Below are 17,589 nucleotides of genomic sequence, written 5' to 3' on the forward strand. Positions count from 1 at the left end.
ATCCGGTTAGAGGTGACCAGATCATCAATATTTTGTATGAGCTTTCCATATTTAAGTGGTTTGTTATTTGCACACAGCATGCCTCTGGTTCTCCAATTGATCAGGTGCTCCACGAACCCGTTCCACACATAATCTTAATTGGTGATTATGACCAGTTCTTGGAGTCGGTGTTGCACGGCTGTGAGGATGGTCTGGTGAAATGCCATCAACTCGGTCACCTGACTACTGCGGGGACCGATTTGTACCCAGTGGAGGGTTTCACGGCATGATTCACCCAGGCATTCCCAACTCCAGCCACCAGTTCCTTTTCCACATTGTTGTCAATATGGTAGGAGCACCCGTCCACATAAACTGTGGGCATCCCCTCGCACTTGTCTTTTTCATACACTGTGCAGGTAATTCAGGTACACCTCCAGGTAGTCTTGGGTTGTGAGACTTTCGTCCTCGAGACAGTTTTCTCTGGCACAATCATGCAAGTCAGCCAGACCTTTGCGCGAGGGGACTTTTCTTGTTTTGGCCATATCTGACCTCCACAGGAAAGCCTTGCATGGACAGAATCCAGGAGGTAATTTTGGAATTACTTACATTTCCTGCCTGGATTCTGTCACTTTGAAGGTATTGCAAAGCCTGGTGTGGAGTCTCCACTATGATGTGCTCCCCCCGGATGAACGGGCAGTCATTTTTCAATGCCCACGCCATTGCCAGGAGTGCCTTCTCACAATCGTTGAATTTTTCCTCCACAGAGGATAACGTCTTACTTGCATAGGAGATGACTTTATTGACCTTGTCATGCTTTTGGTATAATACTGCTGTCAAGCATGTATTCTTAGGTTGTCCCTCAAACCCACAGATTAGTTGGCATACAAATCGTAGGTGTTTGAATCCCATCAGACTACTCCCCGTGTTCCCAATTAATCTATCATCTCTTATCGGTCGGCCATAAGCCAAAATCCTCCATATGTAGTTGACCTTGCATCCTGCTCACTGTCCTGGAACATCCAAAGGAGTGTGAGCACACCACTATCTTATATCTGAGGCTCTAATAAATAGCCCTTGTTTTCGACCTTGAGTCACATGTGACAAGACCACAAATCTGTCCATTTCAGCCCTCTGTTTACTGCTATTAGATTCAATTATGCGAGGTGCTGTTGCTGCTCTTGGCCTCTAGAGACTTGCTCACTCTAGCTCATGTGAACTTCATACACTTTAAATTGCCCAATACTTTGGCTCTTGCAGATGTTTTCTTCTTCAATCTATGCGGAATGCCCCACTTTCAGAACTTATCCATGTACCGCCCTTTGTGCTCTGTGCTTATCTCTTAAAATAGCATCCTTAGTTCTGGGCCAACCTTGACTCATCGTCGGCTCTATACACAGAGCTGTTCTCCCGCGTCCCCTTATTCTGTCTCTGAGGTAACTTGGTTGAATTCGACATGAGCCAGCGTCTATTTTCCTATGATGGCCATCCTTGCCACTTTATATATTCCTCTATAGCAAGCCTCACATGTTTCCTTTCTACCTTGCGTTATGGCGTATTTACAGTTATTGGACAGTAAGTTACTTCATCTTCTCTGTATTCATGAGTACTTCAGCTTTAGGTACATGTTTCTCTTGGTGCTTCAGTTACATTGTTACTTCTTAAGTATTTTCATATAATTTCAGCATAGGTTCATATATCTTCTTTATAACATCATTGTGGCCTCGTCAGATTTCACTCAATGTTCCATGACGTCCATAGGCGCGTGCTGACATCCTTTCATGTAGCATCCTTCCACACCGTCAGTGCGAGGGTACCTTCAATACGGCTGTCTGAGTGCAAAAGGTCTCTCATGCACTCAATGCAGTATGGTAACAATACAGGGGGTCCCTTTTACTGCTCTTCCCCTGCTGTTCCAGTATGACAGTGTTGAGGGGGCGGGAACTAGTGAGAAAGTGTCTACCTGCTCCTCTACAATATTAAACTCTAAAAATAGAAAACATAAATGGATATTTACATGCCTATTTCTGTTTATTCTCATATATGCATTCATAAGAGGTCAAAACATGTTCTCTATTTCCTGGGTATAATGCTCAATTTGCTTTTGGTCTTTACATTAACATGGGCATGCATAGGCCTGCTGTTAGTATATACATTCGCCTGAACCACTATGAGGAATTTGTTGCCTGGGCGGTCGTTGGGACTTGGCTATGAGTGTGCTCCACATTGCTAATGGACTTGTAATGAGGGGTTTTTAAAAATCTGCAGGCAATAGTGGTTCATAAAGCCCACAGATTTTCCAATGTGAAAGTGTAATTAATGTTTCAAGGGTTACAATTAAGCAATATAACCGGAGCAGGAGGTGTGGCCAAGTAATGCCCCAGGCTTTAACGCTAATCTGCGGCATTACCTACCCTGGTAATGCCCACCAGCGAGGGTTATATTGCTATTAGTACCCTGTCATGTAGTAAGTTGAGAAACAACGTGTTCACCATTTCACAACTTTAAAAAAATGACTAAAGAAAATGGCCGCCATGGATTGTGAGAAGGAAACTATACATAGTCCCTACTCCCGTACCATGGTGGCCATTGCCGGGTCAGTGAACACCAGCGTTCCTAGCGCTGGAGATGGAACAGGCCATGCAAGGTAAGTGGGCTGGGCATGGGTGGAGATGTGGAAGTGGGTAGAGGGGGGATGGGGATGGGACCCAGGTAGCTCTCACCTACCTGTGATCCAGCGGGGGAAGATGGCGGCCTCCAGCTCTGAGGAGGCTCGCAGCGGGGCTCTACCCTGTTGTAAAGTCCCCGTTCTGAGCTTCCTTGTTGTCTGGGATGCCTAAGCCACGCCCTTGCCGGATACTGGTATATGCTATTATTACCCAATTTAATGCGCTTCAATGTGTCAACTTCAAAAGGGTGAAAGAATGAGCAAGACTTGCATGATTGGAAGCTGTTTCTTACAGGGTAAACACAGATAACTCAAATGCTCGCTTTAATTACTCAGCTATCTTTCCAGGTGGTTAGGCTATTCCTTTGGTGGTTACGAGTTGGACAATAATGATAACAACAGGCACATGAAAAACTTTCCCACAAGCTGTATTTCCAAAATATGTCACGTGGAACATATTGGATGTGATAAATACTGCATACATGTTTTGAAAAATGCCCCAAGAAAGTGGAAGCACACCACACATTAACTTGTGGATGTCAGAACTACAAAGCTACACCTCCAAGGACTTGATGGAGCCAGGCTGCTGGTCCTACAACGGGAAATGAGGCATGTGGCTCAGAGCAACAGGTCATCTTCTCAGGTGGTTAGAGCATCGCCAGGGACGTTCAACATTGAACAGGGATCTATGTGATTACTGCGACACCCGGAGGTCCGACAGCCGAAAATGCTGATTTTTTTTATCAACCCCCTATACACCACATAAATATGCGGGGGGGGACCTTCCACAAATCCCCCCACCCATATTTGCATTATATCCCATACTTCCCTCCCAGAGATATATGTGGTGTAAGGGGGAGTCGAAACATTTTTGGCAGTCGGAGTTCTAGAGCCCCGACATTAGTCAGAGTTCTAGAGCCGACATTTTGGTATATTTCCATTGAACAGCACTTCACCCTCTTTCTCCTGGACAGTGCCACCATCTCCAAACTCCATGTAATAGAGGGTGAAATAAAAAGCAGCATCTATAGGAGGAATGCCGTACCACCGCTCCTGGAGATAGTGTTGGTTGCATTTTTGTGCCACTGGGTCTTTCCGCACAGTTTCGGGGATGCTACACAGTAAATCATAGCTGACCTTCTCAGGCTACCTGCATCTGGTGTTGGATGCCCCATTGTCTCATTTGCATGAGTATGTCCCACTCCCCAATACTTAGACTACCATGAATGCTACAAAACAGATTCTAAACCGTTGTTGGTTTTCCTAATGTATTGGGAGCCTTGGATTTTACTCACATATCATTGGTACCCCTTTTCGGACAAAGGAATGAAACAGGGGTTCTAGAAGCAGCATATCACGATGAACATGCAGAGTATATTGGATTCCAATCACAGCATCACTCACCGCTGTGCCTGGCTGTGCCTGGCTTCCAGGCTCCAAACATTCAACGGTTCTACGAATATCATACTCTAGGGATTTATGCAGCCTCCCATGGGCTGAGGCATCTGGCTGCTGGTCTATGGCAAAGCTCCTTTCCATCATCTTGAAAAAAGTCCCCACTCGTGCCCTCCTACCCCATCACCATTTCCCTGGTTGATGAAGTGGGATGCATGTGCACAGGGATGAAAGGAGCTACCAATGTGAACTCAGAATGTATCCCATGACCAATGAACATCTTGAATAATATGTGCTTACATATATCCGCTTCTAACATGTGGAAGGTGGCTCAGGATATCCGCTGTTGCATTGGCTCACAATATTCATTCTTAACAGACAGCTCAGGAGATGTAGCACAGCATTGCTCCCATCGGGACTAGGCCAGGAGTCTGCAGCCTTTGGCTCTTGAGATGTTTTGGACTACAAACCTCATCAGACCTTGCCAGCATAGTCAATGGAGAGGGATCATGGGAGTTGTAGTCCAAAACATCTGGAAACCCGCGAGTTGCAGACCCCTGGACTAGGGGCACACTGGAGAGTGTTTTCAACCTCCCTGAGACATGATTCCAGTTTTACATCTAATATCAAACACAAAATGCCCTCCAATACAGTTCTGAAAATGTGGGCAAAATCATTACATCATGCAAGATGCTCCACAACATGGCCACCAGGTGTCCTGTGTCTGTGCAAGCACATGACAAGGTGCTGGAGGAGAGTCTGCAAGATGATGATGAAGGCTGGCATCCACCATGTCTGGGATCGCAGAGTCACATGACAGGACTTTAGTAACATGGGTGATATCCTAACATGAGATGAGCTTTTGAATCTTTCCCCTCCCATTTTCTGTTGCTGCTGTTTTCAGTTTGACGTTCATTACTCTTTCCGCCCATTCAATTGTAGGCTTACTGGGTTACTGTGGCATCACAGTGATGTTCCAGCGATGCCCTCCCCTGTCTGCAATTAACCTGGCATCATGCATTGGATGAAGGTGGATAGTTTGTGTGCCATGTCATTTGTAGGCAGTAAGAGGCAACCAGTGGCATACAATGGCAGAATGTATACATCATGTTACTGGTATTTACATGTTAGTTACATAGGATGACAAATGTCATAATCCTAGCTTAACTCTTCTGCATAAAGTCAGCTTCAGAACATGCAAATGTTATGCGATATGTAAGTATTATGATGCTATTAGACATGATCAACGGATGATAGAGCACCCACACCCATCCCTGACACATCCTTAGCATTGAGTGCATTTAAGGTTCGCAGAATTTGTGCTTATAGCTCGCTCTGCTAAAGAGTCAGCTGCATTTATTCAAGCGGACGGAAAGAGAGCAGGCTTGGAATTCACTGGAAACTTGTTGTCACCAAATCTAAACGGATCCACCTGTGCCTGCAACTGGACCTATGTATTCTCTTTTTGCGGCAGCGTCTGTTCTGACAATGCTGAGATCCGTCATCACGTGCGCACCTTGTTGCCCTTGGCTGCTTTGTGTTCCTTCTACGTGATGGTGCGTCCTTATGGACAGAGAGCCAATGGTGTCATTCCGCGGCAGATGGTGATGCATTGATGGATGTTGCGCGACACCATTTAAGGAGCCCCAAAGGGCTCACAAAGGAGCGCGTCTGTCGGTTTAGGCTTTCATGTGGCTCTGTTCCAAGCTGAGAATGAAGCGCGATGGATCTGAGCGCCTCGCCGGCCATGGCAGGATCCTTTCACTGAGGCAAAGTTCTGTAGGACACGGGCCTTCTGATCTGAGCACCTCGCCGGCCATGGCACGATCCTTTCACTGAGGCAAAGTTCTGTAGGACACGGGCCTTCTGATCTGAGCGCCTCGCCGGCCATGGCAGGATCCTTTCACTGAGGCAAAGTTCTGTAGGACACGGGCCTTCTGATCTGAGCGCCTCACGGGCCATGGCAGGATCCTTTCACTGAGGCAAAGTTCTGTAGGACACGGGCCTTCTGATCTGAGCGCCTCGCCGGCCATGGCAGGATCCTTTCACTGAGGCAAAGTTCTGTAGGACACGGGCCTTCTGATCTGAGCGCCTCACCGGCCATGGCAGGATCCTTTCACTGAGGCGAAGTTCTGTAGGACACGGGCCTTCTGATCTGAGCACCTCGCCGACCATGGCAGGATCCTTTCACTGAGGCAAAGTTCTGTAGGACACGGGCCTTCTGATCTCGTCCTTTTCATTAAATGGTCTCCTCAAACGGTTCCCATCGGTGCCTTCCCTTCTGATCCATGTGCCCGGATACAATCACCCCGGCCGACTAGTGACTCTTTGTTCTCATTGGCCTTTTTGGTGCAATTTCCAGTTCTACCTTTTCAATCTATGCAAAGCACTCTCTCGAATCCCCGAATTTAGGCGAATGACCCCCATCTTGTAATTGCACTGCGGACCCCGTTTCATGGTGGCCTTGTTCAGCAGGGGAATGCGTTCCAAAAGACTGGTTGAAAATTCTAGGATTTGTCCAGTTCATCTTAAAGATTTGCAAACAGGCTTTCTCAACATGCACGTTTAGGGTGACCAGACGTCCCGGTTTTGCCAGCACTGTCCCAGTATTTGGTGCTCTGTCCCCCTTTCTCAAGATTATGTTCCCATTGCAAACTGCAGTGGTCCCGGTTTTGGTAGTAGGTCTTCATAGCTGGCAGGCAGGAATGCACAATCTAGCACAGAGAAATTCTGCATTTTACAATTTACGATAGTGTTAGTTTGTGATAACAATTATAATATGTGTTTCTTTGAACAGAAGCACTTAAACCCCCTTCTCCTCCAAACGCTACTGAAGTGTAGTGCCTTGACCGCCCCTTTGAAGAGTTAGTCCCACTTTTTTGTTATTTGCCCTGTCCCGGTTTTTTACTTTTTAAATCTGGCTACCCTATGCATGTTCCATTTTTCCATTTTCAGAAACAGGATCTAAGTGTTGTGCAAGGGTTGAACAGGCTGTGTAAGTGCTATGCAGCCGAGCCCAACTGCACACAGTATCACGCATGCACTCATTGCTTAGGTTTGCATTGGTTCTTAAGGGCCCGCGTGGGTGGAGGACTGACATTAGCAGGCCCGCATCCCTACACCCATATAGATGCAGTTAGAGCAATACAGGTGTGCGCATTGTAGGGCTCATCCTCAAATGCTTGCTTTACATTTCTACCTCTAGTAACATTCTAGGAGTGTAAAGAAGGACAGCAATGCTCAGGATGTACATTCATGGTACCTTAGTGGGCGCAGAAAGGTGTGCCGGCATGTGCAGGGGTATGTAGGGGTGTGCAGGCGTGTGCAGGGGTGTGCAGGGGTGTGCAGGGGTGTGCAGGGGGGTGCTAGGGTGGCCAACTCTTTGATAGTCTGTCGCGGGACACTTGACCACAAGGCGGTGATGACATCACAACGTCATTCATGTTTGGCCCGCCCCTTTTTTAAATACATTTTTTTTAATGGCTCTTAATTCCCCGCCTAATTGAAATGCAAATGGTTTATCCTTGGGAGGTGATGGTCACGTTTTTTAACTGTAAACATGACCATCAGGACCCCAGGAACAAAGCACTAGCATTTGAATGAAGCTAGGTGTCAGAGCGTTACAGCTTGACCTGTAGGCTCAGAAGGAGCCAGGGCTGCAGAGCCGCCTGGAGAAAGAAAGCAGCCGGCGGCAGCGCCGTGCTGTGTAAATGGCCACTTCAGTTTGCAGAGTGACTGTGCTGGAGGCAGGTTGGTCCGACTTGCGTCGGGACAATCTGCGTCCGCACAGCCACTCTGCAAACTGCAGGACAGAGTCCCTAATTGCAGGACAATCTCGCGAAATCCGGGACAGTTGGCCACCCTAACCAGGGTGCAGGGGTGTGCAGGTGTGTTCAGGGGTGGGCAGGGGTGTCCAGGGGTGTTCAGGGGTGTGCAGGGGTGTGCAGAGCTATGCAGGGGTATGCAGGGGGTGAAGGGGTGTGCAGTGGTATGCAGGGGTGTGCAGGGGGTGTGCAGGGTTTTGTCTTCAGCTTTCTTGTGTGCTCAACAGTTTCCTGCCACACAACGGGCCCGATTCACGGGGCAAAGTCACTTGAAAAATAAACTTTGCACGGTTCCATGAATCGGGGTTTGTGTCGGCAGTGCAAAGTCACTTTTCAGAAGTGCAAAATCACTTTAAACCGTGCAATAAATTACATGAATCGGGCCCTAAACATACAGGAAGGCTAGCCATTAGGAACGCAAATGTGTCGAATCCATCTTGAATTCAGTGATGAACTCACATAGTGTACGCACAGCCCAGCCACATTGACTATGTCTCTTTTGGTGTAATGGGTGCCTGTCCTATATTGTGAGTGCATCTGAAGTTTGTGCCTTCTCAGAACTAACTGAACAAGCACAATTTGTTTTATAAATTCGGCAAATTATCTTTTTGTCAAACTTATTCCTGAGTTTTTTTTATAGTGCACCCGCCTCTTTATGGCCACTTTTTAGGGCTATAGGTTGGCCAAATGCTTCTCATGGACTACTTACAGGGGTGGACTGGCCTATATGGAACTCTGGAGATTTCCCGGTAGGCCTCTGCGCCCTGGGCACTTTTGTGTGGTACAATACTTTATTTACAAATGTTCTCATAGAAAAAGGTTTGGGCTTGCTGAAAATGTGTAATATGGAGCCACTTTGAAAATTATTTCCAGGGCCTATTTTGTTCCCAGTCCACCCCTGACTACTTAAGTAGCATACCATGGTCGAGTGTGGGCCAATCTGGGTATTGTTAGTATATTTTTCTGGTGCTGGCCCCTAAATTGTGGAATAGCGCTCCTGAAACTCTCAGGTCCGAAGCAAATCATCTTGTTTTCAGGAAGCAGCTGAAGACACACCTCTTTAGATGAGGAACTGGGGGACGGTAGTGCTCAGGGGCACTCACAAGGCCGCAGTAACCGCTAGTTATTGTCTTTTATGTAGCTGTTGTGTTGTAAGTTTAAGCGCCCTGATGCCTTCGGGCTTCCGGCGCTATACAAAAATAAAATACGTACATACATACATATACCATATTCTGTATTTTAACCAAGCTCTTGGGAAACGGGTACTGACTGTTCCCTACTTTCTCAATCATGAGTAGCTATGATGAGTTAAATGTGTCGGTTCAAGATAAAAGGTAGCATGTTTCAAGCCACAAGTAGTGGTGGACACACATTAATTACTGTGAGAGTAAGCCCGGGACGTGTTTTATACATTGATTTATGATTTCTCACTTTATAACATTGAGAACTATATTTTTTTGTATGGAGGCATTGTGATATCCAGAGCTTGAGAGTTGATGCCATTTTCAAAGGCTGAATGTGGGCAGGTTTATAACAGTATTCTTGTTGTTTTTTTGAACAGCAGACTCAAAGCACAACATTGCGATCCGAGACCAAATAAATGAAACGACATGCAAACCACCATCTAAGAATATGATCCCTGCCAGACCAACCGAACCAATGGAGAGAAAGGCATAAACGACACCCATCACTAACCCTACTAAACATTTTCCAGTATCCTGCGCACTCACACTCAAACACCAAACTAAACACATATACCTGTACTGCAGCAAAACAATAACACCGCCACAAACTGCACACACTCTGTACCACCCCAACAAATCCAACACACTGCAGAAAACTAAAGTATTCACACACATTTCATACAACAAACGCCACTTAACCTCTACCAACCACACACAAACACACAGCACACAGTGACTGTTTTTTCCAAACTGAAGCTACCCACAGCACATCAAAGCTCTCTTGCACTCTCCCACTCGATCCCACTAACCAACTCCCCTTACCCCAGGCCCTCCTTCCTTTTCAAATCTGCCAGAGCGCCTCAAGACCATGAAAACGGCGCAAGTGTCCACGCCAGAACCCACGTATGATCATTCCGGCACTCAGGACTCAGGCACTTCCAGTATGAACTTGCCAACACCACTGTTTTCACACCTGCCTCTCGCTCTACTCAACAAACTCACCCTTCTTTTTTCGCAGGACCACTTGCCATGAGGCTATCACTCAAAATATAACAATAAATACAAATACAAAATGACAGAAGTGTGCTGTATAGCCCAAATTTACATTACATTGCACTCCATTACATATAATAACAACACCAGGCCACATGAGGCTGTACCTTACATATGATAGCAATGGTGGTCAGTCAAAATCTCGAAAAAAAAAATCTCGAATGCCAATAAAGCCGAAAAAAAAAAATCGAAAAAAAAGTCGAATTACTCTTTTTTAATTATATATTTATTTTGGGGTCCGGGATTAAAAAAAATGGGGGGGAGGCTTTGGGGGGGAACCCCCCCATTTCGAATAAAAACGGTATTAAAAAAAATGCGACTTTTTTTTTTTTTACTTTTTTTTTTCTCGACATTTTGACTTTCGAGATTTTAACTTTCGATTTTATCACTATAAACCGATAACAATACCTGGCATATGAGACTTTATCTGGCATAAAATGGCAGCACTTGAGCATTTGCGGCTTCACTTGGTCTATGATGGCACCACCTTAAGATGTGAAGCTGTACCTTACATTTGATCAATATACCTTGCATATAATACTTTGTCTGGCTTAGGGTGACAGAACCTGGGCAATGGAGTGTGCAATTTGCATATTATAGCAGCACCTGGTCATGAAACTGTATTTAGCACATGGTGACAGAATGGATTACTGATGAATGCGTGATACTTCGATATTCCTAAACCTTCCAATGACTCTTAGGAAGGAGTTCTGATTGGGTTGGATTCATTCTTTCATGCTCATGATCGGGTTGCAGTGCATTTTGATAAGGTAATGGTGGGCTTTTTGTGGTTGTTTTCACTTCTGCTTGCATCAGTGGTGATATCTGTTGTCCACAGTTTCTCAAACACTACACCCATAGTCACATTGGTCTGGTCTGATACTTCAGATAGTGTACTGCGAGAGCACTTATGTTTGCTTCTTTTATGTTTAGATTGGGGTGTTGGTCTGAATAAGGGGGAAAGGGAGCTATGTAGCCATAACCTATGGATGTGTTCAGGAGACTACTGGTTGGTTTAGGGTGCTCACGTTCCTCGTGGATTGTAAGGGTGAATGTTCTTTGCTGCTATTCAGTTGCATATCACAATAATTTAAATGTATCCTGCCTAGTTCATAACTTTTCAAATGCACCCTGTGAGCTTTCATCCCAGAGCTCATTAAGAATGCAGACCCTGATGTGCACCCTCAAGGACCCTGGTGAGTACATTCACCTGGCGAACTCTGAAGAGCAAAGTCTTAAATGGTAGGCTGTGTAATCCATTTCAGGTGGTACTTCATGGCTGTAGTCCATGGAAGTGCCTACATACTCTTTCCTATCTAAAATCCAAGGCAGCACCCAACATTGTGTCTACAGGTTGAGTGTGCTATATGGATGCCATATGAGGTCATGGCTTTCTTGGGATTTCCAGAAGGTACAGTGAGCCAGACCTTTTCTGTCTATTGTGTGTTAAATGTCCACAGAGAATCCACTTCTTGAACGTCTCCTTAAGTATAATCCTGCAAAAGTTGAATGTGATGACCACCACTCATTTGGTCCCACGGGAAGGTTTGAATGGCTGAAGAACAATGACTTGGCTTGGTGGACTAACCCTCACCAACCCAGCCATGTAAAAGCCCTGCTTTGGAAACTGCAAGGCATTCTTTGTGGGGGTTTCCTGAAGGAAAAGCTCTGCCCAGTAACTTGTTGATAAGCAAATCCTACGTTCCAGGGTGAGACCTTGACCGGTGCTCATCGCCCCTTGCAGCAGCTGGTCCATCTAGGACAAAATCCTAAAGATACCACATCCCCAGTCCAGTACCCATTCCAGATCATGGACATGACCCTATTACTGGGAGAAAACAACCTGTGGGGACTGAGGCACCCAGGAGCAGACAGAGACAAAAACCTGATGCTTTGAAGCTTATGACAGTTTGAGCCTGCTAGGTGCCCTTACCTCTACAGAAACACAAGTACCTTTTACTAAATACACCTTGCATAAAAGTGTGAGAAATCCATAAAGAAAATGTGTAAAATATAAGTGAGTTAAACATCTACTAACAATGTTCAAGTGCCAGCTACAGAGACATGCAGGTCAGAACATCAATTCCTAGTAATATAGCCAGGGAGATACTCTTCATGCTGCATTCAGACTTGTCTGTAACATGTAGAACACTTCAAACTCCACCAAAACTAAAGAAGACCTTTGGTTCCACTTTCCCTATTCCTGCTCTTTTTGAATGTTAAAGTCTCCAGGGATTCAAGGCTAAGACCTGCTTAGGCAGAAGCAACATGTCAGGGAAGGATGTGGGAATTGGCCCCTGATCACGGCCCTGGCACAGCCCAGTCTCCTAGCCAATTCAAAAACCTGCCAGGCCCTGTTCTGGTTGTCCAAGTTCACTTATATCATGGAACTTTGCCCAAAATGTCAAACAAATCCTTAACTTTGAAGCTCCACCGTACATTGTTTACATAACTCTACATTATGATCCTACTTGGTTGCCACACTCTGATTTCCTAGTCTGCATCCTTCTGTGACTACCTACCGACACTCATGTGGAGAAGATGGCAGCTACCTTCTTGGCAGCACCTATTGCATCAAAGGGGCATCACTCCTCATCGGTGTGGTGCTGAATATTGCTTTGCCATCTGGTTTATTAGTTTGAAGTTGATTCCTTGTCCATTGGATCTGGCAGACAGAACAATGATTCAGGTGACTGTAGAGGAGCAAGTGGATGCCTCTCCTCTGGTCCCCTCCCCTTAGCCCCCATCTTATTGGAGTAGCAGGTGAAGAGCTATAATTGAGAACCCAGACATGAATTCATGTAACATTCCTGTATTAGTTTGAGTGTATGGAAGATGATATGCACTCAGACAGCCTTTCAGATTGTACCCTCACGTAGAAGCAGAAGAAGGATGTTACCAGGAGGGGTGTCTACTGCCAAGATGTCCGAATGCGGTTATGAATAATATGGATGAACTTTAGGTAAAATCTGAAGATGACAGAATAAAGTCATAAAGGAGATATAAGAACCTATGCCGAAATGATTTGAAAATAGTAAAAATGGACAATGTAACTGAAACACAAAAGAAACATGTACCTAAACACAAAGTAATCATGAATATAAGATAAAATAGCGTGCTGACCAATAACTGTAAATACGTTGCAATGCAAGGTAGAAAAGATACATAGAAGAGTGCTAAAATGAGGTATACATACAATGTTAGGACGGCCATTGGAAGAAAATGGACGATGGTCTGTGTTAATAATCAACCCTGGTACCTCAAAAGACAAGCCTAGAATTGCAAATTGAAGAACTGATGAAGAAGCTGTTTTCGCAGGCAGAATAAGGGAGTACCTTGGCTTAAAATCAAGAAGGCTATTTCGAGAGATGGGTGTAAGGCACAAAGGGAGCCGAAGGAACAGACCACGTGCGTAAGACATATTTCTGCTAAGATTAGGAGAGACAAGGACATTTGCAAGTGCCAAGTACTGAACAATCACAAGGGCAAAAGCCTATATGAGGTGAAGTGAGCAAGTCTCTAAAGGCCAAAGAGGGTAATGGCACCTTGTTTTATAAAATCAAATAGTCCTAAATAAGAGGCTGGAATGGACAAAATCATGGTCTCCTAACACGTGACCCAGAAGTAGAAAACAAGGGCTATTCATTAAAACCCAGATGGAGATAGTAGTCTATTCATACCCCCTCAATGTTCCAGAACAGTGAGCAGACTACAAGGTCAACTACAAACAGAAGGCCTTGGATAAGGATCAGGCCAATGACATATGATGGACTAATTGGGAAAACAAGAAATTAATTGATTCATCTCGAGCACCTAGGTTTCGTTTCTACGCATGTGCTGCTAAACAAGCTTAAAGTCCAAGGTTGGATGGGATTGCCAATCAATCATAAGGCCTGGCACGCACTTTCACATACCATGTTGCAGTTACCAATCCAATGCCATAATCTCTGCTATAATCAGTATACAACATATGTAGAAGTAGCTCAGGGCGCCTCCTACAGACAAGGGGCAACCAATGATCTATTAACACTTATATGATGCTATAAGTAGCCATGTTCCCCTAATCCAATCCCTCCCGGTAGTAGGTTTTGAAAAATTCCATGTAGGATGACGTCATAGATGACATATGAAAAAGTATATAAACTCTGTATACACAAAAGGAGGCGGGATTATGCATGCATCTATTTTGATGACTGTGCAACCTGCTTTCCTTCATTGAGATTAAAGCAGTATTTTACCATCTTCCTTGGGTCTGTCCGGTTATTTGGCCTAAGATGTTTATTCGTAATTCCATTTAGCGCAAAGAGGATGCTTCAAGGTGCTACAGCACATGTGGTAGCAGTGCGGATGGTTCTGATCTAACGACCTAAATTTAGGCCCAGATCCAGACCCCGAACGATTGCCTGCTACTACCGTTTGCCAGACGATCACAGAGTTTCCAGTGGAGAACGGCACGTAAAAGAGCACGTTTTCGAAATCTGGTTGGCAGGCCCCCCTTTGACGAAATTCCTGTCTGGTCCCAGGAGGCGCCCCATGGACTGAAGGTGAACTGGTCGATTGTAGGAGAGTCGATGCCGACGGACTCGAGCTGAATGGCAGATGCAAGTAGACCATCGAATGTGGTACAAGATAAAGGGGGGAGGGATTGTATTGTTTTTTGTTTAATATATATATATATATATATATATATTTATATATATTGATGTGAACAAGCAACACGTTGTTGCAAAATGTGTTATTGTTGGCTTTCATGTCCCTGCTGAGGGATCCATAAATAAAGGATAATTTTTTTGACACATGGATTGTTCTCCTGCGGGTTTGTGCAATTGAATGGTGGAGGAGTGCACATGCTACGTGCTTTGCACGTTAGTTGTTTTTCAATATATTTATATAAGAATAGTAACTGGATTTTTTGGGGGATTTCAGAGAAGAGCAAAGGATACCTCGATTTCACAGGCCAGCGAGGGACAGAAAGAATAGAACTGTGGCTCCATATAGGAGTGTTAAGGATTCCTGAGGCATAGAGCCAATAAGAAGGGCGTGTATTAAACTCTTAGACAGAGTGAATAAAAGAGACGAGATACATTTACTAAGAATGGTAAATGAATACATATGCGGGGTAACAAATTAAGAAAGTGCACATGTGTACGGGATATAATATGCTTCTGTAAAGCTTTTTGCATTTTTAAACTGAAAGATATGAAACAATACCAAAAATAAATAAATAAAAGTGATTTTTGGTACACTTTGTAAACAAAGGTTTGACGTCAATCAGGTTAAAATTAGATGAAATTAATATACGAATAAAGAAGACAACCTTAAGACACTAAAAAACAAAGAACGATATAAAGATAATTAATAGAAAATGTAAACGAAGGAGCGAAATGAACAGTGGTACCAAGAGTTTTACAAATATTTTCATTTACGGATTTCAAGCGGCGATTGATGGTGCTTGCTCAAAAAGATTGAAATGATATATTAAATAAACCTAGGAAGAATAATAATAAACTGGGTAAGTGTTGGCAGTCTAAACTGTCTATCACTATGGAGGACACACCTCTTTTACACCTATGCAGAATATTACCGAGATATACAGTCAACATTCGGAAATATCATTCCAAGTGGGTCAAGGGCATGATTAATAAAACACCTATGTCATGGCCCCCAGAGGGTTCATTATCAAAATCGATCACGCATCACACAACGGTAAACTTACATGCCACTCATAAAGGAAACAAGTTAGAGAAAAGGTTGGCAGTTTTAGAACTCTCGAAAATGTACCAGAGTGAAAAAGAAGATCCAGCTGCATGGGTGTGGATGCTTAATCAACATACATTTATCGATATGTCTGCCGCCTTTGATACAGTGATAAGGAATATTCTCTGGAACAAAATGTTTCCACTCGGGATTGCTCCAGTGCTGATCTTTTGGATCCGGTTGCTCCACACAAATACTTCCTACAAAGTTAGAATTACTAAAAAAGGTGCGACAACATTATCCATTCCTGCACAGGTAGGTTTGAAGCAGGGATGTAACCTAGTGGCCACTTTGTTTAATCTTTATCTATGCGACTTGGATGAACAATGGGGGGAAATGGGCAATTATGCTGTGAGATTGGGAGCTATTCGTTTACATTGGATTGCCTTTGCCGATGATATTATTTTATTCGATCCTACCCTGGCTGGCCTTCCAAAAAAATTTTACATTTTTGAACATATTTCTAAAGCCCATAACATGAGACCTACTGTTGATAAAACTAAGACGATGATATTGACAGCAGGTAGGAAAATTAGACAATATAGATGGGTGATGGATAGTGATGTAATTGAGCAATGCTCAAAGATTATATATCTCGGCTATACTTTGAGCGATATCTCTTCAATTAAGTTCTGGACGGACATGTTAAATGAGAAAACTAGGTCCCTTTTGTCCCAGATGAAGGTGATTTTTGCCAAATTTTGTAAATATTCAATTGTACCTCTCATTGAATTTCTTACTATGAAAGTAGAAGCTGTACTATTATGTTGCACAGATATGTGCTTGTTTAACATCAATCCGCAATTAAATACCATACAGGGTCGCGTAATGAAGTCTGCCTTACATCTTGCCCTGTCTGTTCCCAATGCTGTGAATCGTCATGAATTTAGGCTTATCTCGCTTGCGAGTAGATTTGACTGGAGATCTCTTTGTAACTTCGCTAAGATTCTTGAACCTCCATCAAACTCAATATACTCTGACTTTTATGTTATGTTAAATGGCAACGGTCCAAGGTCCTTTTCTCTACATGTTAGGTGAATGCATGAGCTACTTGCGGATCTTGGTGTCTCGCAATTGGACCTATGCACTCGCCCCACATATGTTAAAAAAAAAACTTATAAGAATGACTGGTTTGGGACGATATAGGAAATGAATAAGTATAAAACATATAAGGAGTATGCGAAATGCTTCAGGAAAAGGGAACCTCTTTGTTCTTATTTAATTTCTTTTCCTTGTTTCTCTGCTCGAGCACTTTACATGTGTTTTAAACTAAATCAGTTCCATACTCGTGAGAGTATTTCTGAATGGGCTGGTGTAAAAGGAACTGTTTCAACTATGCACTGCAGGTTTCCTAATTGTGATGAAAAAACAGACTCATTAACACACCTAATTCTTGAATGTTCACATTTTAGGGTTCAAAGAACTGATATATTATCAACATTTTTTTATGTAGAATTTTTAGATTCCTACGATTTGTTATGGTCCAGAATGATGGCGAGTAAATACAAACCTCTTGTATTCAGCCTTATACGATTTTTGAGAATTATTGATTCCGAATTGGCTCAAACTTAAATGATTGGAATCAGTAAGCAGATGGTATATGAACCATGATATTCTCTAGTGCTAAACTGTTCTGGGAAGTTTTGATTTCTAAGTGGTTGTAAACAAGGATTAGTTTTATTGTTGGTTAGCACAATTTGCACATGATCCATTCTTTAGAATTTTGTAATTT

Source organism: Ambystoma mexicanum, chromosome 9, assembly GCF_040938575.1.
Source record: "Ambystoma mexicanum isolate Mex_15411 chromosome 9, UKY_AmexF1_1, whole genome shotgun sequence".
Classification (NCBI taxonomy): Eukaryota; Metazoa; Chordata; class Amphibia; order Caudata; family Ambystomatidae; genus Ambystoma; species Ambystoma mexicanum.